The 27,176-nt window shown below is 41.5% G+C and overlaps 1 protein-coding gene across 4 annotated transcripts in view; it reads right to left on the reverse strand.

Moving 5' to 3' along the window:
* The window catches only part of NDST2 (N-deacetylase and N-sulfotransferase 2), a 110,321-nt gene that overhangs the window by 55,779 nt on the left and 27,366 nt on the right, over window positions 1-27,176 (reverse strand). For 2 of the 4 annotated variants that reach the window (XM_053388023.1, XM_053388027.1), the window contains exon 2: window positions 25,871-25,950. The gene's annotated coding sequence lies outside the window, so the exon portion shown is untranslated. Of the gene's footprint in view, window positions 1-16,976; window positions 17,227-22,242; window positions 22,288-25,870; window positions 25,951-27,176 lie in introns of those variants that run through there. The other 2 variants (XM_053388024.1, XM_053388025.1) reach the window with 2 other exon arrangements.

A 27,176-nucleotide genomic window follows, 5' to 3' on the forward strand; every position in this document is an offset into this window, starting at 1 on the left:
TGTGCTACCGGGATTTTTTAAAAAATCTAATCTAATCTAATCTATCTATTGTTTAAGGTAAAGGGACCCTTGACCATTAGGTCCAGTCGTGACCGACTCTGGGGTTGCGGCGCTCATCTCGCTTTATTGGCCGCAGGAGCCGGCGTACAGCTTCCGGGTCATGTGGGCAGCATGACTAAGCCACTTCTGGCGAACCAGAGCAATGCACGGAAACACAGTTTACATTCCCGCCGGAGCGGTACCTATTTATCTACTTGCACTTTGAGGTGCTTTCGAACTGCTAGGTTGGCAGGAGCAGGGACCGAGCAACAGGAGCTCACCCCGTCGTGGGGATTCGAACCGCCGACCTTCTGATTGGCAAATCCTAGGCTCTGTGGTTTAACCCACAGCGCCACCCGCGTCCCAGTAATCTATTGTTTACTAGCAAAAAATAAATTTAAAAAAAATAGCAATACAGGCGGCAACTATTTTGCACTCGTCCAGTTGATGTGCAACCGCTGACCCATGTGTTGTTTTTGGGGGTGGGGGCAGAATGTGTTGACGTGTGAAATGACCTGGAACACGCTCCCCCCCCGCACAAACAGGGACCTGCCTGCACACAATTAAAATATACAATAAAACAGCTCCATCAAAACGCTGAAATTAAAATGCAACAATTAAAATCTACAATAAGCAAATCCATTAAACCAGCATAACAATTAGAATAGGTAAAACACCAATTGAAACTGGAGGATCAAGTCAGGAGATCAGGGAAATGCTTGTCTAAACACGTGTGTGTTCAAGAGCCGGCAAAATGCCAATACTGACAGAACTCCTTATATCCCAGCAGGGAGAGCATTCCACAACACTGCTGCCACCACAGTGTTTCCAACTGCAAAGTGAACCGTGTTCCATTTGTTGTTCTTAATGTGCTTACTGGACAGTGGTAACCTAGTCCAGAGTTTTTAGGGTTTTATATGTAAATATCAGGATCTTTAATGTGGATTTTAACACAATTTTAACCATGGTTGTTGTTGTTTTGGTAACTTATTCTAACTTACCCTGGGACCTCAGGGGGAAGGGCAGGTAAAAAGATACTAAGCAAACAAATAAATACGTAAATACTTGAAACTGGCTCTGGTCACCAGTATTGCAGCCACAAGGATTTTAAGACTGAGGGGCTTTCTTTGGCATAATTTTCATGCAAGGAAAATTTCCAATTCTTAATGCTGTCCTTTCAAGCCCAGGAATTTCAGACCAAGGAAAGCTCCCATTGCAAATTATTGGTGCAGGGCCTCCCAATCCTGACTGAGACGGTGACAAGGGAGAAACAGTTAAAGTCCTCCTCCCAATGCAACACCCCCACCTCCCCGTGGTATTTGTTAAACCAAAATGAGTTACAGAAGGAGAACTACGTGACAAAAATCACATCTGATTTGGCCCCGAGACTCTCACCTATGATTTATTTGCTAAGCACTTGGAGGATAAAGTAGCTTGCATCTGCAATGAATTGGACGCCACTGTGTCTGCAGTACACCGGAGAATTTGTCCAGAACAAAATGCAGTCATATGCTGATGGATTAAATCCAGTCGTTATGGCCCAAGGATGTGGACAAGGTGCTTGCAAAAGTGCAAGGTGCAGCCTGTTTGTGCCACTCATATTCCACCTTATAACAATCTAGTGAGAGAGGGCTAACCAGCTGGGTCCCAAATGGAATTATTGCTTCCCTGGGAGAGGGGATGATCCTGAGCAGGTTGAAGGAGGTGGCCATAATATTAACCCTAGAGACAACCTCCTGGAATCTCAAGGATTGCATTAACTTGCCAGGTGCAAATATTCCCTATTTTGACAAGGCGCTTAAGTGAGTGGTCATGATGTGCTTGAGCCAATTTGCTTGGGCATGATGTGCTTGAGTGAACACCAGCATGCTGGGACAGTCACTCTGGCAACCTCACGTTTAGACTACTGCAATGCGCTCTATACGGGGCTGCCCTTGAAGACAGTCCAACAAATATGGCACCTAACAAACAATGAATGAATGTTTAGGCTGCTGTGCATTAAAAAGCTTTTTTTTAAAAAAAATGAGGACAGCTCACATGAAGAGTATTGAAACGGTGTTCAGTTGGCAGTTCAAATGAAGTCTAGGCTCAAGCTAAAAGAAAAGAAAGTGCCGTGCGGACTGATTTTAAGATGCATCTACACAAAGCAAGAGTTACATGATCTGAATCAAAGATGCAGACCTGAGTTTTTATTTAGGGAGGGTGAAACCCCTCCCAACACAGGTTGAAGGCTTGGGGTCATATTGTTTAGATGAAATACATCAAGGTAAGCGAATGTATTTTCCTACTGAAGGCAAATGTTAGAAACGCTACCTCATTTTGATTGTCTTCTATCATACAGGGAGTACAGTTGACTGCTGGGGCCTGTTGCACAAGACAGAGCTAAAACAAATGCTTTCTACATTATATTGGATTTAAAAACTGTTCTGTTCTTTTACAGTTGGTTTTTTTGTTTTTGGTCCTCTGGGGAAACTATGTAAAGATTAGGAAGGCTGGACTCAATTTTCAGAAAGCCAAAGGGAAGACTCCAGGGACTCTAGGCAACTTCCCTTATTGAGACACACAATTTCTCTGATGGTAGCTGACCATTTTGCTATGGTCTGAATATGCTCACTGTTATGTGCATATTCCTCAGAATATCCAGAATTCAAAGCCTAGAATTTTCACAACAGTATGCGGTGCCAATAAATAACTTTTTGGACTCCTGAAACCCTTGGTCTGGGTACAGACTGGAGCACATTTTAAAATTATAGTTTCAATGACAGTTCTTTAGAAGTCAAAGAAGATTACTATGAGAAGAGTTTGCAGCAGAATTGGAGACTACAAGGAGATCAGCTTTTAGACAGCTTTTAGACCTCCGTTCTCTGCTTCTCTCTAGTAACCTCACAGTTTCACCGGTTAGTGGCAAAATCTGATGTTAGCTAGCTTTAATGATGGCATTTCCCCCTAATGTTGATCATGCTACAATTGTGTGAAGAAATGGCATAGACTGCTGCTTAACAGGTGTTGTGAGTGGGCATTTGTGCCGGGGGCGGGGGGATGAAAATAGATGAGTCATCCCCAATCACTGCTTTAATTATTAAGTACTCCTTGATTTTTGAAGATGGAAACTCATAGGTGGCAGAGAGAAGATTCAGTGACTACAGGGAAATAAAAATATGTTTAACAGAAATTAAAGGCATTCATTTCTGTCAATGAAAAGCAATGCATTGCTCGATATGTAAATATTATTTCAATTAGGCACAGGAAATTAGCATTGACCTCACATTTCTAAACCCATAGAAATATATTTATTTGTTCACTCCCCAGCATATCACTGCTTTTCCGTACCCACTTCCCTGACTTTAACAACTGTTCAGTCAACAAGAGTAAAAAGAGCAAGAAGGGCAGCAAGTAAAACTTAAGAAACGACAAGCTCTGAGCCAACTCTTGCCATTTACATAACTTAAGAGCCACTACATTTTTCATTTACTTACTTACTTGCTTACTTTTGTGTGATCAGTGTTGAAATGACTTGTAAAGGAAGATTTACCAGTGCAGGCCAGGACAACACTTTTTCTGCTATTACAACTATACCAGCTCTTAACTATCATATCAGAAAGAGTTCAATTGCCCTGTCTATAACATGTGCACCTATGAAAACATTTCCTACAAAGACGCATTTAAGTCTGAACATAATAAGGGAGTCGGTGCTGTTCTGCCCAAAATTATCAAAGTGGGATTGTCAATCAGTGAGCAGGACTAATTTTAATCCAAAGTATGTACTTAGAACAAGAAGTTGAATGGATACTTGTTTTAGCTTGAACAAGGGATGCACAGACATTTTTGTACTTGATCAAAATCACACCGTTTAACTAACAAGCAGTTCTGCATACAGAAAAGCCTGAAAAACACCAGAATAAATTGCATAGACGCACACAGGTTGAAACAGTGACCTATATACTTGCCCATCTATAAAGCTATGAGGCAATGACTATCCTCAAAGTTTAAACAAAATGCTGACAGATGTTAACATACTATCTGGGTACCAAAAAGCATCAGATTCTATAAATTGATACCTTTTTAATTAACAAGAATAATTCTAGCTACTTTGCCTTACTGCCAGCAGGCTTCATCACCATGTAGTCAAGGCACTGAAACAGTTTTGTAAAAACTGAGTAAGGCAAAAGCAGCGGTGCAGTGGATCTCGCCACCCACAAGAAACCGAACCATTCATTTATTGCAAAGCGGTCTTGCAACACAGAGCATTTTTTAACACCCATTCTTCCTCCCCCGCTACTTTTCAGAGATAAAAAACACATTTTCATCAGAGCAGAACCACACTGCCTTAGATGGGGAAGAGTGAATTTACCTTGCTCTCAAACGTAATCACACAGGATTGCACCAGACCTATGCCTTTTAAACACAGCTCTTCCCTGTTCAGTGTGTGTGTGTGTGTACAGTTTAAAGGGCTAAAAGGGCACATGGGTGAGGAGATACTGAACCCATCTCTCATCCACTTCTCTTACCAGTGGCACCATCAGGGCAGGAGTCCAGGTCTCACTCACCAAAATTGGCACCCTAAAAACACAGCAGGGCTGGCTCACCACACTTTGAAGTAATATGCATTAAAATCTACAGAGGGGTGACTTTGAGACCATTAAGTCCAAAGTCTCAAATTAACCTAAATCTACACTTAGCTTTTACTGCTGCAGCCACCTTCCATCCACCAGCCAATTTCTTCTCCACCAATCTCACTTCCAATACTGGTTGAGGGAAAACACATCTGAATGGAGGGTGTGTAATCACATGGGTCACATGGACAGAGGGAGTGTATGCCTTACTGCCCCTGCTGATTACAATTTAAAGAAAGAGTAACATGATACGGAGTAGATGTTGGAAATTCTAAGAAACTTTACTAATTGGTTCACAGAAGCTCCTCCTATCTGGAGGAAATTTTCTGCTAACCCACACACCTCATTCCATTATTACATTGTTCTACAAAAGGACCACGCCTCTGATTCAGCAGAAACTTATTCCTGAGAACATGAAAATGAACATGCTCCTACAGCAGTGCTGAACAAACAGAACTTTCCATGAGCTATATTCAACTCACCGGCTTGTAAGAGCAGTTAATTTTCACAACACCGGCAAAGTTCATGAGAGCAAATTCACACAAGAGAATGTGAACCAAAAGTGAATTTACAATGGAGAAAATTTGTGGAAAGTTAGCTTCAGAAGCTAATCGCAACAAGCAAATGAACAAAGCAGACCACTCAGTTATCCTTACCTGCAGACAATGTATCTGGGCAGTGGAATTGTGATGATTGCTTAAATCTGCAGTCAAGGGACAATTCCTTGTATCACAACCTACTTCAGTTCACAGGGATTCAGCAGAGCCATTTGCCCAAGTGCGCCCAAGTGCTCTGTGATATAAAAAGGTAAAGGTACCCCTGCCCGTCAGGGCCAGTCGTGACCGACTCTAGGGTTGCGCGCTCATCTCGCTCAAGAGGCCGGGAGCCGGCGCTGTCCGAAGACACTTCCGGGTCACGTGGCCAGCGTGACGAAGCTGCATCTGGCGAGCCAGCACCAGCGCAGCACACAGAAACGCCGTTTACCTTCCCGCTATAAAGCGGTCCCTATTTATCTACTTGCACTTTGGGGTGCTTTCGAACTGCTAGGTTGACAGGAGCTGGGACCGAACGACGGGAGCTCACCCCGCCGCAGGGATTCGAACCGCCGACCTTATGATCAGCAAGTCCTAGGCACTGAGATTTTACCCACAGCGCCACCCGCGTCCCCTGCTCTGTGATATAGCTGGCTGTAACTAATGAGTTTTAAGAAATGGGATCCAGCTACATGGAACTGTCCGCAGAATCTCAATACTGTTAGAAGTTTCTAAAGCTACATCTTTTCTAAAAATTTAGCTTGATCATTCCTGTGGTGGGGCCCGCTTGCCAGAAAGATCTCCATCCAGAAACAAGGCATGTGACAACAAAGACACAATTCCCCTGTAAGTATTTGCCCAGAACGATATCTACCTTTACCTCCCCACCCCCATTTTATGTTGTTATTTCTATGTATATCATGCTATGGCCACACGGCTAATGCAATAAAATCTATTGACACAATTCTGAACAGGCCCACCAGCTTGGCTGCAGGACTGTGGGTGCCTGGAGCCGCACACACTGTGGGTGCGCAGGTGTCTGATGTCAGCACACTCACCGGCGGGTGTGAATGATGTCAGCACAGTGGGATTCTTGATTACAGTGGTACCTCAGGTTAAGTACTTAATTCGTTCCGGAGGTCCGTTCTTAACCTGAAACTGTTCTTAACCTGAAGCACCGCTTTAGCTAATGGGGCCTCCTGCTGCCGCCGTGCCGCTGGAGCACAATTTCTGTTCTCATCCTGAAGCAAAGTTCTTAACCTAAAGCACTATTTCTGGGTTAGCGGAGTCTGTAACCTGAAACATATGTAACCTGAAGTGTATGTAACCCGAGGTACCACTGTACATAACAGCAGTTGGGTCACATAAAGATTAAAAAAACACTTTCTGCGGCTAAAAATGTTAATTCGGGCATCCCCAACCTGCAGCCCTCCAGATGTTTTGGCATACAACTCCCATGATCCCTAGCTAACAGGACCAGTGGTCAGGGATGATAGGAATTGTAGTCCAAAACATCTGGAGGGCCAAAGGTTGGGGATGCCTGTGTTAATTGATATTCCTAGAAGTTAATGAATTGGCAATTTCATTTTCCAGCATAGGCAAACCACGACTGGAAAATAGGCCTTGAGTAAATTTTAACATAGGAGTTCCGTGGACAACCAATGTTCCAGAAGCTCCATTCGGGTGGTTTGGGGTGTGTATTATAATCTGAATTCAAATAAGTGATACAGTAAAATGCAATATAAGAAATACAACCAAAACAATGTAGAATCTAGCACAGCATATTACAATTTCTACACCAGGAAGAAAACTTATGAAATGATCTGCCAAGACCCACAGCAATTTTCAAGTTGTCTGTAGGGAGAAAGGTTTGGGAACCACTGTTCTAACACAAAAGCTACCAAGAAGACTTTCACCTCCTCTATTAACCTACTTGCCTTCAAATTAATCATATTCATTATGTTAACAAAAGACAATATAAGCTGGACTTGTCTCTAATCTGTATGTCTTTTGAGGTTTCACACACAAGTATTTACAAACTGTGGTTGTGTCTGGCAGCCACCCTACAATCCAATCACAGTGCAATATTATGAGTCACTGGTGTCCTTTGCACTTGAGACACTGCAACAGGCCTCAGAAGGATTTCCCCCTAAAATGTGTCGGGCCCAGAACAAATCTCATTTCTAGCACTTGGATTTCTCTGGCATAACTCCCCATAAGGAAGCTTTATATGTTAGTCTGCATCTGTGAGCACACTTGGCTGGGAGTAAGGCTCATTTATCACAGAGGAATTTAATTCTGCTGGAGAATTGCCCCAAGCTGGGCAGATGCTTGCCCAAATTTGGGCAATTCCTCCTTGCTCCATTCTACAATTTTCAAGATACTGAAACTCCAGAGAGGCTTTTCAGTGCAGGTAGCTACAAGGGGAAGATGGGATGGAAAGGTTTTCCTCTAGGAAGTTCCTTAATTTAACCTCTTAGGATCCAAGTGACTTTCTCTGTACAACACAGTGGTACCTCGGTTTACGAACTTAATCTGTTCCTAGGTCCGTTCTTAAACCGAAACCGTTCTGAAACCAAGGCACACTTTCTCTAATGAGGCCTCCCACTGCCGGTGCCCTTCCACTGTTCGGCTTCCGTTCTTAAACTGAGGTAAAGTTTGCAAACCGGGACACTATTTCCAGTTTTGTGGAAGTTAATAAACCGAATAGTTCGTAAATAGGGCTGTTCTTAAACCAAGGTACCACTCTATTCTTTTTCATGGGCTCATAGCTGATGAGAACCACTCTTTACTACAATTTTAACGTCCGCAGTATAAAAAACACGTAAGCACTATAACAAACATGGAAACAGAGGTAGGTGTGAGCAAGGTAGTGAACTATTGCCACACAAAATAATAGTACATCGAAATTCCCTGCTTCATTACAGATACAGAAATCCCAAAATTTGGGTGCAGCTATTCTCACCAGAAGTCAAAATCCTGCGATGTTCATTTTACCCCCACTTTCTAAAAAGTAGGGCTAGAGATGGTTGTGATCTTAGTCAGATGAGCATAAATATGAAATTATAAACACATACGCACAGATAGGTATGACTGATACCTGTATGTTTGTTTTGAAAAGCTGAAGGGTGATTAAGCCCAAACTGTACCAGGTACTTGAGAATAACCCGTCATGAAAAGGGTTAATACTTTGTGAACAGCAAGTATATGGATCTCAGGCACAGATTTCTCTAACAGATTATTTTTAAAAACCCCAACTCCCATCAGAATTACAAAGTATTGCAGCATTTCATATACAAATTTGACAATCACGAAGCAGAGGTGTGATCCCAAAGCACTACCCCACACATTTCTAATCATGGATAGCGGAAGATTACTGGTTGGAAAGCAAGAAAATTCCCATTTGCATTACTTTAACATCTCCCATTCTTCCTGTTTATGCCCTAAGCCTATAAAATATATTTATAAATCAAAAGCCAGCACAGAACAACCAGATTTTAGAAGGAATAAGTCAAGCACCAGTTTTTTGGAACAAGACTAGAGAACAGGATTTCACAGTAAGAAACTTTAAATACCCTGCAGCTGGCCTCTGAAATGCAGTCTTCCCAACTGCATCGCATTAAACAGAGGCAGATTTCATGTGGCACACAAATACGACTCCCTCCCACACTAGACTGATGCTTCCAGGCTTTGTGATAAATTGACATCAAACGCTGACTTAGAAGAACGAGGTATTTACTTTAAAGGGATTAATCCTGCATTTTGTTACACTTCCTATTTGTTTTGATGCAGTGCTGCAAATCCAGGCAATGGCAGGCTGAGCAGCGCCAAGGCAGAGGAGATACAGCATTCTCTGACTTCAAATGAATGACACAGAATTAAAATTCAGCGAAATTAAGTTCAACACAATTACACACACTGTAGCTTGCGACATCAAAAGTAAAAGGCGGCAGGCTGTGGCCTCGTAACATAGGCCAAACCGAATCAAAGCACTAAGCTAAACTGACACACGAACACTGGAAATAGAACCGACAGACAATTATTATACTTTCACGTATCATAAAACAGCCTCTGATCAGTACAATGCAAGGGCTAGAAGACACAGCTATATGGTATATCTATGCCTCTGATCTAACATTTCCTTAAAACTTTCATCTAACCTTTACCCCTTTCCTTTGCCTTTTGATTCAGTCCTTCTTCAAATATGCTCTCAAAAATAGCTTTTATGTCACCAGTGGTTAACAGAGATGAGTTCTGCTTCTTCAGAATCACCTGACATTGTACGATGTCCCCACTCCTGCCTTAGCAAACCTAGGTTCTACTATTATTTGAAATTATAGGGAGGACCTGGAAATGCTAAAGGATTGCCCAGCTGCTAATATTCTCTTCTTAGGCAAGAAGCTCTTGAAAAGATGGCAGCAGTTCAACTGTAGGCATGCTTGGAAGAAGCAATTATCCGGTCCCTCTTCAATCCAATTTCAGGCCCAGATACAGCACCAAATTGGCACTAGTCACCTGGCTTGATGGTCGTTGCTGAAATAAGGATGGATGAGTGCTACTCTATTGATTCTCCTTGGCCTTGTCAGCTTTGATACCAAGGGACATGGTTTCCTCTTGGAGTGGCTCTGTGGATTGTGAGTGGATTCTACTGGCCTGACACATATTGCAGCAGTTCTTTAAGACTTGCAGCGGTTGCCAATGTGCTTCCAAGCCCAAATTGAGGTGCCTGCATTGACAAATAAATCCCTAAATGACTTGGGCCCCAATATCTGAAGGAGCATCCTCTCCCATAAAGACCTGCCAAGGTGCTGAGATCTGAGGGAGAGGCCCTGCTCACAGTTCGGCTGCCTTGTGAAATTTGTGGAGTGGTGGTGCATGAGAGGGCCTTCTCAGTGGTGGCCCCCAGATTGTGGAATCCCCCTCCCAAGTTGCCTCTGGCCTTGTCACTGTACACCTTTTGACATCAGGTCAATATACCCTTTTATGTATTTATGCAATTCACAGCATAAAAATACAAGATAAAAAACAAAGAAAATCCATAATAAAAACAAGAACAAAAACAAACCAATCACCCCATTCTCCTTCTGCACAAGCCATTGGAGGTGAAATGTCTTACATGATTTAATTGTATTGAGCTGTATGTAACCTGCCCTGGGGCTACAAAGTGAAGGGAGAACTAAAAACAAAGAAGGAAATAAAATGTGTCCAAGCATCATTTATTTGAAGACAATGTTAGCTCTTCCTTGTTTAAAATGAATGTTGAGGGAAGTAAGAAGTTTATATAACTGAGAACACAATACACAAACAAAGTCATATTCAGGGTTGTGCCCTCAGATAACCCCCTTGATGCCAACCAAGGACCCTGCATCTCCAAATATTATTATTTTTTAAAAATCAACATTTTTAAAAGCTTTTTTCCGCCATGGGTGGCACTGGGCACACAGCATTCTTATTTCCTTTCCCCCAGAATGCATCACGTGCCTTTTTGTTTGGTGGTAGTAGTCACCGTGATTATGATGATTTATTAAGTTATATACTGCTTAATGCAAAAATAGACTTCTAAACTAGTTGGTTGTGTTTAGGGCTGTGTTCTTTGTTCGTTTGAAATGTTATTTGTTGGGAGTGTTTTGCTTATTTTGGGGGAGGTGTTGCCTGCTTACCCCCTGTACTTTAGAAAAGGTTGTAGATGTTTTGCACATTGTTTTGGAGAGTCTCTGAGCATCACCAGTTTTTCTTCTGCAAAATGGCACTTTGTGGTAACCATTACAGTTTCATAGATTTCCGAATGTGGCCCCAGGTCCAAAAAGGTTAATCTACTCTGGATATCTCCCCTTGGGTTTAAGGAATTATCTTACATATTTGCAAGTAAGTTGGAGTGGAAGTGATATAAATTAGATTTTAATAAGAAGTGCTCTAGATTTTTCTTTCTTTTCAACCCCAGTTTGAATCCAGGTGTTATATGCCTTTTTTCAGAATGGGATAAAATTACAGGAGACATTCCGTCTGGAAACCATCAACTTACCCTCAAAAGAAGAGACAAATCTGCATTGGACACAATGAATATGCACATGTATGTCCTCTTTTGTGAATGGTTTAGAGGACCCAATTCATACACAATGAACTGGATCTAGAAAATCCTGCTGGCACCTCTGTTTCTGAGGCACTGCCATGCTGCTAAACTCAGCTAAAGCAGCTCTTAAACATGTGCAGAACACTTAGTACAACAGGAAAACAAGCCAAACACCCACACTTATTCGAATTCAGAAACAGCTTCATAAATCTAGCTTTAATTTCAGTTCTCATATTCTCCATCTTGTGTTTTAATTATATCCATGTAATTCAGTCCAATGTTTCCAGAGAACAAAAGATAGATTCCCATCAATGACTCTTGAGATGCAAGAATGAACAGCTTATGATTAACAACAATGGAAATGTTTGGTAGAATTAAAGGTATTAAATGAATTGTTGTTGTGAAAAAATACAGGTTGCATGGCTAGTATCTTATGCTGAATTAGACACTCTTCTAGTATACAATCGTCACATTCAAGTACTTTACAGCCAACTACTCAGTGTTTTATTTAAACACAACAATTCATATATTTTATTTTAAAAACTTAACAAAAATACAAAAGGGTTCAACAAGTGTATGATTGGAAGATATTAGTCTTAAATTGCAAAGCATGTATTTTCAAAGATATATGGGGAAATAATAAAAGTTTGCCCACAAAGTAAAGTTCTTTTGACATATAAGCACCAAACTGTCTGAATATACATCTAAAACTATATGCAGAGTAAAAAGGTAAAGGTAAAGGGACCCCTGACTATTAGGTCCAGTTGTGACCAACTCTGGGGTTGTGGCGCTCATCTTGCTTTATTGGCCGAGGGAGCCGGCGTACAGCTTCCGGGTCATGTGGCCAGCATGACTAAGCCACTTCTGGCGAACCAGAGCAATGCACGGAAACACAGTTTACATTCCTGCCGAAGCGGTACCTATTTATCTACTTGCACTTTGACATGCTTTCGAACTGCTAGGTTGGCAGGAGCAGGGACCGAACAATGGGTGCTCACCCCGTTGCAGGGATTCGAACTGCCGACCTTCTGATTGGCAAGTCCTAGGCTCTGTGGTTTAACCCACAGCGCCACCCGCGTCCCTTCTATATGCAGAGTAGTAGCTATTAAAAAGGATGCTGCAGAGATTAGTAACTTTCAAGATATAGGTTTTCCTATCTAGACTACACAGTACAGTATCTAGGTATGCTGACAGCATACTTTCTGCCTCTAGTGCACCCTTCAGAATTTGAATCCCAAGCAAGATCACTTATCCTCCATTCCCACACCACCACACTTTTTGCAAAAGAAAAAAAGAAAAAAAGTGTACGGTATTCATATTTTAGAAATAGTAGTATCCAGATCCTATTTTCATGTCAAGGACATGTGTGAAACACTTACAAAGCTTTGACACTGCCAAGTATTCTGAAAGTTCATGCTTACAGAAATAATGCAACAGCTAAAATGGTACAAAAACCGTGAGGTGGAAGGAGAGAGAATGTCCCTTCCCGACTTTCGTACAGTTTACAGTATTGATTTGAAGGTGTGAGATCTGTTCCACTAAGAGAGAAGCTGTATGCTTGAAATGCCCAGGATTTGGTAGTCCAAACCCTTAATGTTTCCATCTGGCAGCTCTTTTCATTATGATAGTCTTATGGAAAACTTTGTGGTTGGTATTCAACTAAATAATTGCTAAATAATCCCCTTCATGGATTACTGCCTTGCCGTGGCAAAGGGGCTTGAATAACTCAGAGAAGCTATGAGCTATGCCATGCAGGGCCACCCAAGATGGGCAGGTCATAGTGGAGAGTTTTCACCAAACGTGATCCACCTGGAGCAGGAACCAGCAAGCCACTCCAGTATCCCTGCCAAGAAAACTCCATGGACAAAGAGAACAGGCACATAAAATAATTGCACGAGTGGAATAATTACTGCTAGTGCAACAGAGGACCTTCTCTCTCTCCCCCAGCACTGTACACAAAACTGTTCCGGATGGTTGGGGGATGAACCCATAACAGAGTTTGGGGTGTCGGGGGGGAAAGAGGGGGGAGTCCTGTTGCGTAATGAGAAATCCTAGTGCTTACAGAACATTCTCCTTAGCAGTACACTGAATACAACCCTGTGTGGGTTTTTTCTTGCTGATATGATCAATTCAACCCTAACAGAATATGTTCCTTATGGGAAATCAAGTCAACCTGACCTCTATTTTGCCAACAACAGTCCCTCCAGCCGGTCTGAACAACATCTGACCAACCAAACTGAATGCAGTTCACCAGCCTTGAATGGTGAACTTGAACCACCTGATGCTGCTGCCTGCCAACAGCTGCAATAGCAGGGAGACTGTCAGCTACCTGGCAGGCTACAGTTGGTGAACTGATGGCGAACTGCATTCAGAAATGTAGGAGAGAGATGGGTGGGGAAAGGAAAATCTGCAAGCTGAAGAATTTCCATCAGAAGGATTCTTATTTTGAAGCTCATTTGAAAAATCTATAGATGGGTAAGGAATGGGTGAACAATTTGTTTTTAATAAACACAATTATTTTAGTGTTCATAACTATTGAAATCATTCTTTGTTTACCCATTCAAAAGCTGCTGGTGAAGAAAAATGAATGGACGTATTTTAAAGAATTTTGTATTAGGACTCAGAAGGGAAGAATTGATTTACAGCAGTAAACGATGCAGTAAACAATTTACGGCAGTAGAACAATACACAATCATAATCCTAGGATGGCATAATTGGAAAGTCCTTGAAAATAATCTGTTCCATCTCCCTGCCCTGGTTTAATCCAGAATGCTTTGAATACAAAAATAAAGCTAAGTTTAATTTGGGAGGTTAGACTGCAATCATATATACTCACTTTCATGAACCCAGTGGCCGTTACTTCTAAAGAGACATGTATATGATTGTACTGTACATACATCTGTTGAGGACTATTTTATCCTATGGCTATGTTTGAGGCAATTGCTTGGAGCCCCCCATTACTAAAACCACATGGATTGGAATTTCTGAAGCATTTCCCACGTCAAAGCATGGATTGGCTTTTTGCAGAGGGAAGCAAAGCCTGAGGCTACATACAAGTCATACCAGCTGTGGCAATCACAAACGAGGCGGGAATGTGAAAATTCAACTGTGAATGTTGCTTTCCATAAGAGAAGCTCCCCTAACATAATTTTTAGGTACCTATACCTGCACATATGTGGGACCTGCAGGAAAATATTGCATTATATCCTCCTCACCTGCTAGCAGCTTTCCTATTCAGGGCTGTTTTCAGCCAGCCACGCACTCCCCCCAGGATACTCAATTCCCCCTACTATTTAATTTCTCAGAGTGATGCCAAATTTGAAAATCAGATTTTATTTATTTATAAAGTGAGATTCTCAGGGTCCAGAATTCTATACCAAATAATGCACTTCAGCCGTGGACATTTGTGGTTTACCTGATTAAATGTGTGTTATTAGAAGATAGGTACACAGGAAGCCTTCATATTTAATCGAATTAAATGCTGTCATTGTTGCTAAGTAGGAAAGGAGGAAGAGTCTTCTCACTCCATACTTGCTCTTCATTGACAGAAGCAGGACTGAAAATAATAACAGTAATAGAGGAGTCTGTAAGAGAAGGGCTGGAGCATGTGGGAAAGGGGTTATTTCCCCAAATACTCCTTGCTGTGAAAAGGATGACTGTTCGGCTTTTTTTTTCTTTTCAAAACCCCCCTACAAATCCTACATAGGTGAATCAAAGATTATAGCCTGCATTCAAACAAGAGTACAACTAATTCTGCACATTCACAGCAAAGTTTTGGACCTGTGTTTCTTGACACAGCCCCCAGGCTGCATTGCAAATCTCTTTTAAAACCAAGCAGAGTTTTGAAATGTGTGAAATATTGTGTATGTGCATATGTCTTCTGTTCAAAATTCTTGGAAATGTCCAAAATAGTGTGTGTGTGTGTGTGTGTGTGTGTGTGTGTGTGTGTGTGTGTATTACATTACACACACACACAGTCCAATAACCACTTTTTTCAAATTTATTTACAGCAAAAGTATGTACAATACAAGGAGCAAAGCAGACTGTAAATTAGGAAGTATACACTATCTTGAATACAGTATACTGTATGTTTATTTTTGTTGCCAAATATATAGTATATAATGTTTATAATATAATGATAAAGGTAAACAAATGTTTCCTTTCCACAATAATGGAGATTGTGCAGGCTTCGATTCATGGAAACACTGAGTACTGGAGTGGGAGGCTAGTCAACTCAAGTCTACCACAGTGAATAGCAATGCCAGTCAACACACAACATGAGACAGGGATATTGACTGGGGCAACTATATGGAAAGGGAAAGCAGAGCAGTTTATGAATGCAGTTTGCAACTTCATTAATACATTCCATGAACAAGAATTATTTGTGAGATTAAACGGTAGATTTTAAGTAAAAACAAGGAAGGATGAATCTCTTGGTTTTTTTGTTGCAGTAGACAAATACATTCTGGATATTGTTCCAATGGCACTAAATTTTAAACCAGTGAGCGAGAGCTATTTTTGCAAATTAGTAGGTAATGGAAAATGTTTAAATCTGGGTGACTTTAACAGAAGGAAGCATCCAGATATTAAAAAAAGAATCGGAGCCAAAATGGGGATATTAAAGCAGAATCTGTACATTGCAATAAAAAGGTAAGCTTAGAATCAGAAAGACAAAAGTATGTTTGCTTTAAAATATCCCTATATCAGAAACAAGTGAACTTAAAGAAAGACACAACAAATAAAATGAGATGGGAAATAGAGAAACAGCTTCTCCAGACAGAAGCGACTGCACATACAGAGAAGCTGGTGGTGACTGAAGATTTTTCAGTCAGTTCAATATCTGACTAGTATGAAGTCATAATCCTTTCGAAAGGATAATTCACATTGGGTATATGGGGAGAATCCCTCTGGAACTCCAAATATGCTCTTTGTTCAGACCACACACCCACACAATTTTAAAAATCCCCCGATTCCCAAGAGGTAGATGCATTACTGAATTAACAACACTGGAAGCATGACAGAAAACATTCTTGCTTCCCCCAGCAGGAAGTCAGCAATGCAACATTCAAACAAAACTTGCAAGCTCAGTGAGAATCAAAACTCTGAGGAACTAATGAAAAAGTCTTGGTGGTGATATAGCACCTATCATTCCTTAGTACAGGAAAAATATGAATTTATATTGACTTGAAATAAAAATCCTTGCACACTTCACGTCTGGGATGGAACAGGAGGAGAGGCAGATACTAACAAACGTGATCTAAGTAGATAATGAATATCAACTCCATACCTTTCAAAAGATTTTCCCTTGAGATCTTAGCTGGAATAAAAACTCAGTATGGTTTCAATTACTGACCTATGGACATGCTGAAAAGCGCCACAAAGTTAACACCACACTACTGAGCTTTATATTGGTTTCCATTCGATCACAAGTGATAACAGAGCTACACAAACTGATCAGAAATTCATGTTGGGGGTGAAAGATTGCTATATGCGCCTACTAAGACCCTAAGCCACACAGCAGGAAGAGCAAGTTAAAGTTCCCTGATGCGAGTATTTCAAACACCACATAATTAATATCATGTAAAGGGCTTGGAACTAAGACATATGCCGTTTAACGACAGATGCACTAATACGGCTTCACCAGGGCTGTAGGGTAAGAAAGCAGAGCCAATTCACAAGAAATTAAACGTACTTATGACATTTGGATAAAGAGTTGCTTACCTTTTCCTTTAACTGTCCTAGGTTGTATCATCTCCAGAAACAGAGCAACAACAAAAGCAGGAAGGCATTGCTTTATCTGCGTTTTCTGGAAAATGTGGATGGGCAGTAGAAGGAGCAAATAGGCAAGTGAGCATTCCTGCTTCAGCCAGCCAGCTTGCAGATGAAGCTTTGCAGCTAAGTCCCCAAGACCTTCTCACGGCTGCTGATCTCATCCACGAAACTGAAAGAGCATCTCAGCAGGACACTGCCAGCTTCCCTTTCAGAGCCCTCTCACTGACAACCATTCTCTGGCAAGTGAAATGTCAAGAACCAGGCAGGGGCGGTGTTTGGAAAAGGAGGGAGGTGGAGGGATAAGAGATTCTCACCATCCATCAACCTCAAAACCTATTCAGCAAACTGCTTGAATGGAGCCGGCATTTCATTCTCCATGGTAACTGGAGATGGAAGGAAGATGGGAAGAACGCAAAAAGAGGCACGTTGAGCTGGTCTGGGGGAAAGAGGCATTAAGAAAAGGATGGGAGCATTCCAAAACGCCAGCCCATGCCTTCAGCTTACAAGGAAGGAAAAATAAAAGGTCCCTTTCAGCTTCCACCACTTTCTTCCGGGTGGCAGAATTTCCTGGGGTTCAGGCAAAAGCACTTTCCCCTCGGGGTGCAGAAAACAAAGTAATTTCCTGCTCTAAGTACTGCTAATGGAAAGCAAGCTGTCCCATTTGCCATTGAAGGAGCAACTGCTATCAACTGCTTTTCATGCTCTCTCTTGAGGATCGGCATACAGAAATGTATCTATTTCATAAGCCATACCTTCATCCAAGAGTCTGAGCAGTATACACATAAAATTTGACACCTGCAATACTATAGTAGCGTATGATCTGGGATAGCTCAGTTGGTAGAGCATAAAACCATGGGCGTCTTAGTCAGGGTCGTGAGTTTGAGTCTCACATTGCACAACCGATTCCTGCATTGCGGGGGGCTGGACTAGATGATCCTCGTGGTCCCTTCCAACTCTACAATTCTGTGATTCTAAGATAAAACCTTAAATGAAAACAGAATAAAGCTGAGAGGAATAAAAGTATTCAGCCAGCTAAAAATACAGTAATTTAAAATGCTTTGGCAAATAAAAAACATTGAACCTGGCACTGAAATCCTTTACTATTAAAAGGATTAAAGAATTCATTATAATACTCAGCTTTCAGTAACAGCAGGGTAATATCTTTGCTAGGTTCAACTAAATTTTGTCCATTTCCCGCAAAGTTACTCATTCTGCCATGACAGCCAACAGGCATAAACCAAATTCATCTTACAATGAAGGAGCTACAGGTGTCCCTCTGCCTGAAAATCAGGTTGCACATTCATTTCCTCTTGAACTTGGCTCAGCGTTATCTGATGCAATGAGCAAAGTGCTCTCAAAAACCAGAAAACTAAACTGAAGGAAAAGCAGACACTAAATACTGAAAAGCCAGACTTCACCTGACCCACATTAAAAAGAACCACATGCAATTTAGCTTATAATAACATTTTGATCCTTGGCCATCCTCCTCTTGTACATTGAAAGTTGAACAGTCACTATACAAATACTTATTTCACCCAGATTGTGCCCAAATTAACATCCTAACCCTACAAAGCTACTGAGTTTCTTAAGGGATAAGATTAATGCACAATAACCATACTGAGGAAATAAAAATACAATGAATTCAGGCTGCAGCAGCCAATAGCATACTCTATTCAGAACTTCTGTCAGAGTCCTTTCCCTCTCAGAATCTCAAAAGTTCCCTTTCTGTAGCCCAAACTCCTTTATATTGGGACTCCGATTCAGTTTTACTCATTCTAGAGGTATTGCACCGTGGCTCTGTATAGCCTTGTCCACACAATGAGATTTTTGTAAAAACAGAGTTCAATAAAGCAATGCAAATGATTCTCTTTCAAAATTTCCTAATGGTTTTTAAAAATTATTATTATTGTTGTTGTTATTATTATTATTATTATTATTATTATTATTATTATTATTATTCAGGTCATGGTTATCAGACAACCCTAAACATTTACCAAACATAGAGAATCACATTAATAACTGGTTATGGTACAACACAGAATATGGATTTTGAAATTAAAGCAGGTACTCACTGAGTAATTCTAATCCGTATTTGCAAGTCTAAGCAATTTAAAACTTAAAAACACTGTGCAGTCGCATTACTACACAAACTGTTTTCGTATTCTACAGGTTTGAACGGAACATTACATTTCTTCTCTTCTCCATCCCTGACCTTCCTACATTGACCAAGGAGGTCTGAAGGACAGTAAGAACATTTGGCTGCTTACATCCTCCCTTCAAACCTTCCCACTTAACATGTGGTGGTCAGGGGCCAGGGCCAAATACAGTGGTACCTCAGGTTACATACACTTCAGGTTACATACGGTTCAGGTTACAGACTCCGCTCACCCAGAAATAGTACCTTGGGTTAAGAACTTTGCTTCAGGATGAGAACAGAAATCGCGCGGCAGCAGTGGGAGTCCCCATTAGCTAAAGTGGTGCTTCAGGTTAAGAACAGTTTCAGGTTAAGAACAGACCTCTGGAACGTATTAAGTACTTAACCCGAGGTACCACTGTATACAAGTTAAGCATGCCTGAATAGGCCTTGTGTTGCCCTCAAACCAGAGCCAGGGCTTTTTCAGCTGTGGCTCCGATCTGGTGGAACGCTCTGTCACAAGAGACTAGGGCCCTGCGGGACTTGACATCTTTCCTCAGGGCCTGCAAGACAGAGCTGTTCCACCAGGCCTTTGGCCAAGGCACAGCCTGACCCCCTCCTTTGGTAATTCTTCACAGAACTCTAGTCCAATGGTTGCCATCAATTTGATTTGAACTGATTTTATAATGAATTGATTTTAGAATGTTATATTATTTTACTGCTGTTAGCCGCTCTGAGCCCGGCTTCGGCTGGGGAGGGCGGGATATAAATAAATTTTTTTAATTATTATTATTATCTTGGGACCAGTAATGCAGATATGAAATGCTGGTCAACCTAAAACATGTTAACAGCTAAAATTAAACCTCATAAAATTGATATTTTGGGAGCCTGGGAAGGGGAAGGGAAGATAAAGAAAAAGCTGGATGCCTAAACAGTATGCTAATAAAAGCGCTGGCTCACGCTGATCTAGAGAAACACCTTGAGCACAAAAAATTAATCAGACTTTTCTTCAAATAATTTATATCTAATCAATTCACTGAATGCACACTGTGACGGAATTTTATTCTATCATTTCGAACACCACTTGTTTTTTTAAAGAGGGATTTAATATATAATGAAACTGCAGGGAATGAGATTTATAATTCCATCCCACCCTCACTATTCAGCCTCCACTCTCAGGACTCAGATGAAATGGAAGAATGCGCAACGGCCATGTCACTTGAACACTGCCCCCAAGGCAAGCAGTCTGTTACCATAATCATCCATTTAAACTTCCACTGGATACTGCCTCTTCTGCACATTCCATCTGATGAGAGTAGATCACATGGGTCTTTTGTTATATGCACCACTAACTTGTTACAAAAATCTTTTCAGTGAAGGGAATATGTTCTTTTAAAAGGGGCACTTAAAAAGCAACATGGAAGTTGCGGGGAAAATATTTTATGATCCAAGTCTTCATGGCGATCTTATATGCAAGCCCAAGGAGGGAGACTATTTTTCTGCCGGTTGCTACAAATCAACCCTCTCTTTGTTTTGGAAAGGCGACACGGAAACATCCCATAGTTTCACATTGTTCACAACGAAGGAGAGGAAGAAGTCTGAATAGCAAAAGGCTCCCATGTCTTGTTCAACATATAGGAATGCCAGACCACATAACCTTTACGAGTAATTAACAGAGGAGCTTAAAAACCAGAACCTTTAACTCACACTACATAAGCAGAGACTGTTAACATCGTAAGATATAAAAATCCCTGTAATACCAACCTCAGATGGCTGTGTTAAATGACCCCAACAAGTTTCCTACATCCTTATATGTAGGAATCCCCCCCAGGTGTAAAGAAGTGTTGAAGTTTTGAAATTAAAAGAGTAAAATAAAATAAAAATCAAAGGAAAATAAACACACAAAGAGAGTATTTTAAAACTGCTTGGCAAGAATTTGTGAATGCTGATGATAGTTAAGCTAGCAGAGAAAAAAATAAAGGTTCTACAGGATATTCATATTTACTATGTGTCACTATTTCAATGGTATTTATGTCCCAGTAAGCGTGTGCATGTATGGAAGTGAGAGCTGGACCATAAAGAAGGCTGATTGCCAAAGAATTGATGCTTTTGAATTATGGTGCTGGAGGAGACTCAAGAGTCCCATGGACTGCAAGAAGATCAAACCTCTCCATTCTGAAGGAAATCAGCCCTGAGTGCTCACTGGAAGGACAGATTGTGAAGCTGAGGCTCCAATACGTTGGGCCACCTCATGAGAAGAGAAGACTCCCTGGAAAAGACCCTGATGTGGGGAAAGATGGAGGGCACAAGGAGAAGGGGACGACAGAGGATGAGATGGTTGGACAGTGTTCTCGAAGCTACCAGCATGAGTTTGAGCAAACTGCGGGAGGCAGTGGAAGACAGGAGTGCCTGGCATGCTCTGGTCCATGGGGTCACGAAGAGTCGGACACGACTAAACGACTAAACAACAACAACAAAGCGTGTGCAGAACTACATACAGTTTAACAAATCAATTCTACCCATGTTTACTCTGAAGTATGTCCCATTGAACTCGACAAGACTTATTCTCAAGTAAGCATGTGCTGGATTGTGGGCCACAATAATAAAGAGATCAAGGCATGGTTTTATCATTCTAGAATATCTCACAAAGGAAACCACAAGATGAAACGAATAAATCTGTCCACATGATTATGTGCAGGGTGGAAGAAATAACTGTTTTCTCCTTCCTTTGTCAAATGTTTTGAGAGGTGCTGTATTAGATGTACTGACCAGTTTTAGTTTCCAAGATTAATAAGACAAATACTGGTGAGAAGTGTGGGTAGATACCATAAGATATTGAGTTACAAACCATATCTGCTCTGCTTTCAGGCTGATGTGGCACACAAGCAAAAGAAAATGAAAAAAGTATATCAAACTAGAAATTAGGATAGTGGGAATCAATATATATAAAAGCTGACAGAACTTTTAGCCATCTGATTTCAGAATTCAGGCCTTTTGCATATTACAATACAACAGATCTGGGTTTGATAGAGTTTAAGCATACCAGAAATGTGTGGTATATTTATGATAAACGTATGGTACCTGTATGATACATGTTTGTCACAGTTCACTCTCTTGGGGGTATACCTAAGAAATGTAATGTGTGATAAGTCCCTCAGTTTGAGGTGTTTGTGATTCTAGCAACAAAATCCATGATAAATTCTAAACACATTTTTCTTCTTCCAGTTGCAATATCTATGCCCTGTAGCCACCCTATGATAACTTGTTCACATATCTTTGTCCCTCATACAGCACATATCCAAATTGCCAACGTATTCCTAACTTCCTTCCCTTCAACAGTCAATGTCCTTAGCAAAATCTATAAGTCAAAACTATATGCTAATTTAATACTAAATTTGTCCAGCTTGCACAATTTTCCAGTTGCATAACTCCTAATTTAGAAGGCGCTTGCTATATGTTGCACACAGTTATGCATAACAAAAGCTATGTCTTCCAATGAAAACTGCAACTGGAGAAAGCAATTTGGAGCAGAGAAATGGAATGGAGGAAACACTGGTTTGTCTTTGTGTTCCACCTGTATTTGATCAAAAAGCGGGGGGGGGGGGGGAATCTGAAAGGAATAAGAATGCAAAAGAATAAGTATGCCAAAAAGGGAGCAATGCATACGAATGAGGAATCAATACCACAAAAAGATGGTACTACTTTCAGTTGCTGATGGGTTACCCCACTGTGCTAGAAACACATGTACAGAAATGATAGTTCAAAATAACTTTGCACCTTCCAAACCAATTATAGTTCCTAGACTCCAGAGAGTCTTAAAGGGAGCTAACTACTGTATGTTTGCTCCAGTTGGCAGATTTATTCTACATTTAAAATCTTTGACATTTGAAACACCAAAGGAGTTGAGTGCCGAAGAACCAAGGGTTTTAGTAAATGCTCTAACTTGGCATCTGTATAAGGGAAGCATACATTAGCGTGTTGATATAATGAATTTTGCTGCATGGTAAGGGATCAAAACATCAATATGGGATGAATAAGCTTTTTTCAAAATGGTTGCAAATTGGGATGGATTGGGGAATGACTGGATAATTCATATTGGCTTTGTTCACATGGCATGGCAAGCCAGACTGTTATCTCCCACAACCTCTTGTGAGCGGAGCTGTTTTCCCTGCTTTTTTGCCCACTGTTTTCCACAGCACTTTGAAAGGGGCTTTGCAGGCACCAGAAAGAGTGGAGATGTCTACAAACACCCTTTCAGGCCCAGCCCCAATCTTATCTGCCCCACACTTAACATTATATGATTTTGGTGGAGGGCAGGTAGATGTGGCTTGACTTTGCATGAGAAAAGGAGAGGCTAATGGGCCTAATTAGGCATGTAACCAAGACGTCCCCCACTGCTGCTTTAAGTCATGGTTCAAAGGTGAACTCTGCAGAGTATTGGAGCACACTGCTAAAATTTCAGCTGTTTCACTTCTCTGCCATGCTGTCAGAAGCTAAGCCATAGATTGGCTTAGGATTACATCCAAACCTGGGCTTGCAGTATGCGTCCTCCAAACAAACCTAAGAACAAACCATTATTTTTCAATGTTAATGGAAAAAATTCAACCACTGCCATTTTATGTCATCTAAACAGATTTGCATGGACAGTGTTGGCCATGTGGCTTTAGCTTAGATTTAGAAGTTAAAAGCAGGATACATAGAACAACCCTAACATACCAGCTTCATACATAAAACAAGTAACCTCTGCAAAACAATTTTGGGGTATGATTGTCACAAGACTGATAAAGCATATCACATCTATTTGGAGCCTCACGGGTAGGTTTCCCGCGATAAAACGCTGCAATATATTTGTTCTTCAGTTACTGTTTTACATGCCCCATGATATGATAACTAGAAAAGATAGCCATATCAAAGAATAAAACTGTGTTTTATTCTTGCTACAAAAGGAGGAAATGGTGGTTTCTATTATTTTCTGCTGCCTAATCCTCCCCCCCCTTCCAGCTAGGCTTCATCCAGGCATGGTATTTACTGATTATAATGGCAGCATTTCTGTCATGATTTCTAATGTTCCTTTCACACTGCAGTACCTATATACCACCTCGTCACACTAAGGAGGTTAGAAATCACTGTCTCCACTCAATAGTTGTTGATGAGAGGGGTCAATCCTAAAGGAAAGCTGCTTTTGGAGCATCACTCCAATCCCCTAGATTGATCCTAGAGCTGAGCTATTATATACTAAGTTCTGAACTATTCACTTGAGCTCCTACATTCTGTGAGGCTTCAAGGCTATGATGTAGCACAGCTGTAGAGACAGAACAGAACTTTAGAGCAGGAGACTCTTAACCTCAGGGTTGTGATTTTGAACCCCATGTTGTGTGAAAGATTCCTGCATTGCAGAGGGTTGGACTAGGACCCCCCCCTTATTAGGGTTTCTCTTATCAGACATAACAACAAACTATGGTTTGCAAACTTACTCAAAACTATTTGTCAGGGAACTGCCATCGGAACTAGAGGAGGAGGCGAGGCTCCACAGCGATGCTGGAGAGGGGCCAAGCAGGGAGAGGGGCAGGTCTCCGGCTGGGGAAGAAAATCAGCGCAACACCAGGGATAGAGGGGGGCCGATGGGGGAAGCAGAGAGGAGGCTCCAGGACTCTTCGCAGGAGACCAGCGAGGAGAGCACAGGTCCTCCGCTGCCCACACCCACCCTGCGCAGAAGACTTCCGCGCAGGGAAAGTAGGCGGCGACTTGGCGTCAAAGAACTTCTTTGCTGGAAGAGGTTCAAGAAACGCCCACTGACGGATTCTGCTAGCGACTGAACAGCCACGGAGTGGATGGCTGTCCAGACAGAAACGGTTTAACCAGGCAACCTAGCCCAGAGCGGCGGTAACTTACGCACAAGCAACCCCTAAAGCCATTACACTATTCACTTTCGATTTTGGTTTTTTCAACTTGTATTTTGTCAATTCAGACATCATACTCAGCTTCCTTAACCATGGTGTGGCATGATGCCTGAACTGAGCTAATGAGATTTGATATTTATGATCAAAATGTGTTGCGCTAAGATATACGAATATAATTTTTAAAGGTTTTCCTCCATGTTAGCTTGTGTTCTGTTATGTCCCATATTCCCCTTCAGTTTTCATCCCAGTTCTTACAGTTCTATCAGGCTTTTATGGAAATCATTGCTCAAAAGCCAATTGCATACGACGGTAACATAAAAGGCACCCTCAGTTTGCAATCTCACAACTAGATCTCTTCAATTTGCAAAAGCACATTACTGTCACACTATCACATTGGAATGGTCAATTGCCCCAATTGTTAATGCTTTGTTTCCAAGTGCTTAGTAGTATGTGTTAAACACATGGCGTATGCCACTCTAGCAGCAGCCATATTAACACTGAAATGTTGCAGTTTTTATACATTTTCAGGACATGGCAACTTCACTCCCTGAAGCGGAAGCGCACTTCTCCATGATACCAGCTGAAAAGGCCTTACCTTTCAGATACTCTCTTCTCCATGCTTCTGGAAAATGACTAAAAATTTTGCAGTGCTTTGACGGATCACACTTAACATTCTATGAGCTGATAGTTCATATTCCAGTGGGCAAAATCTAATCTGCACTCTGAGGTAACTGATATTGGCAGGTCTAACATTCCCCAACTCAATGGAATGTAAATATATTTCAAACATACGGACTTTGAGCACTCACCTTCCAACAACCCCTTTGGTTAGCAGCCAGAACAAAACTTGTAAGCCGATTTGTAAGAAGAACAAAGTCACTCCTTTCAGCTAAAAGAGGGAAGGAAGGACAACTTGGATTAGGTAGTTACAGAGCAGGAAAATTAGAGCCTAGATAGGTGTTTCCTTTCACAGAGATTCAAGGTTGACATTACAGAACTTACAGTGCAGTCCAAACCCAAGTAAAACCAGTAAAACAGAGTGGATTTTGGTTTTAATGGCCGAGGCAGGGCCACACAAGCATAAGTCCCTCAACCCAGCTGGGGTAAGGCTCGGTGGACAGAACTTATGCCAACACAAATTCACCCCCCAAGGGGTGTTCCAGGAGTGAGGTAGGCATAGGGCCAGGCAAGGAGAGACTTACACCTGATCCCAACCCTTTTCATTCTGGTCACATGACCTAAGCAGCCTGGTGGAACTTAGATGGCAAAAGGGTGTTGCAAGTCCATTTTCTCCTGAATGAAGTTTGGAATAGGGAAGCAATACTGGCTTTCTATAATTAGGAGTGCTCTGCCAGAGCACTATCTTGACAACACAGTGGAGTGCAGTGTTCTGTAGGCTGCCAGTCCATTTCTGAAGTAAATGGTGTATGGTTTGGGGCACAGGCCCCTGAAGGAGCACCTTCTCCTATAATGGCCCGCGCACTGAGATAATTGTCAGAGCACTTCTCCAGATGCTACAATCTTCTAAGAATGAATGGGGAGAGACTGAGAAAAGGGCCTTTGGGGTATGGCCTTCCATCTCTGGATCACTCTCCCTAGTGAGGCTCATCTGGTGCCAGCTCTCATGTTTTCAGCAGCAGATAAAGACCTTTGTATTTCCCCCCAGAGCTTTTAAAAATTGATTTTACCACACTCCCGTGATGATGGTCTGAAAAAGTATTAGTTCTTTGTAAAGCCCGCTGTGTTTCAAGAAGCCCCTTCTCAGGGACACTGTGTTCTATGTTCTAAACAGTAGTCTATATCAACATCATACACAATACAATATTTTGGAGGATGAACAAACTGAATCCAGGGGGACATGTACAGATATTAACAGCAAGGACCTCCTCTCCACATGAATCAACCCAGATCCTGCAATCATATACTGTACTGAGAAGCCATTACAGTATGTGTTTTAAGCCTCTATTAAAAGGATAAAGAGCGAAGCGGACAAGTGTGGTGTAGTGGTTAAGAGTGGTAGACTCGCAATCTGGTGAACCGGGTTCGCTTCCCCGCTCCTCCACATGCAGCTACTGGGTGACCTTGGGCCAGTCACACTTCTCTGAAGTCTCTCAG

Source organism: Podarcis raffonei, chromosome 5, assembly GCF_027172205.1.
Source record: "Podarcis raffonei isolate rPodRaf1 chromosome 5, rPodRaf1.pri, whole genome shotgun sequence".
NCBI classification, from domain to species: Eukaryota; Metazoa; Chordata; class Lepidosauria; order Squamata; family Lacertidae; genus Podarcis; species Podarcis raffonei.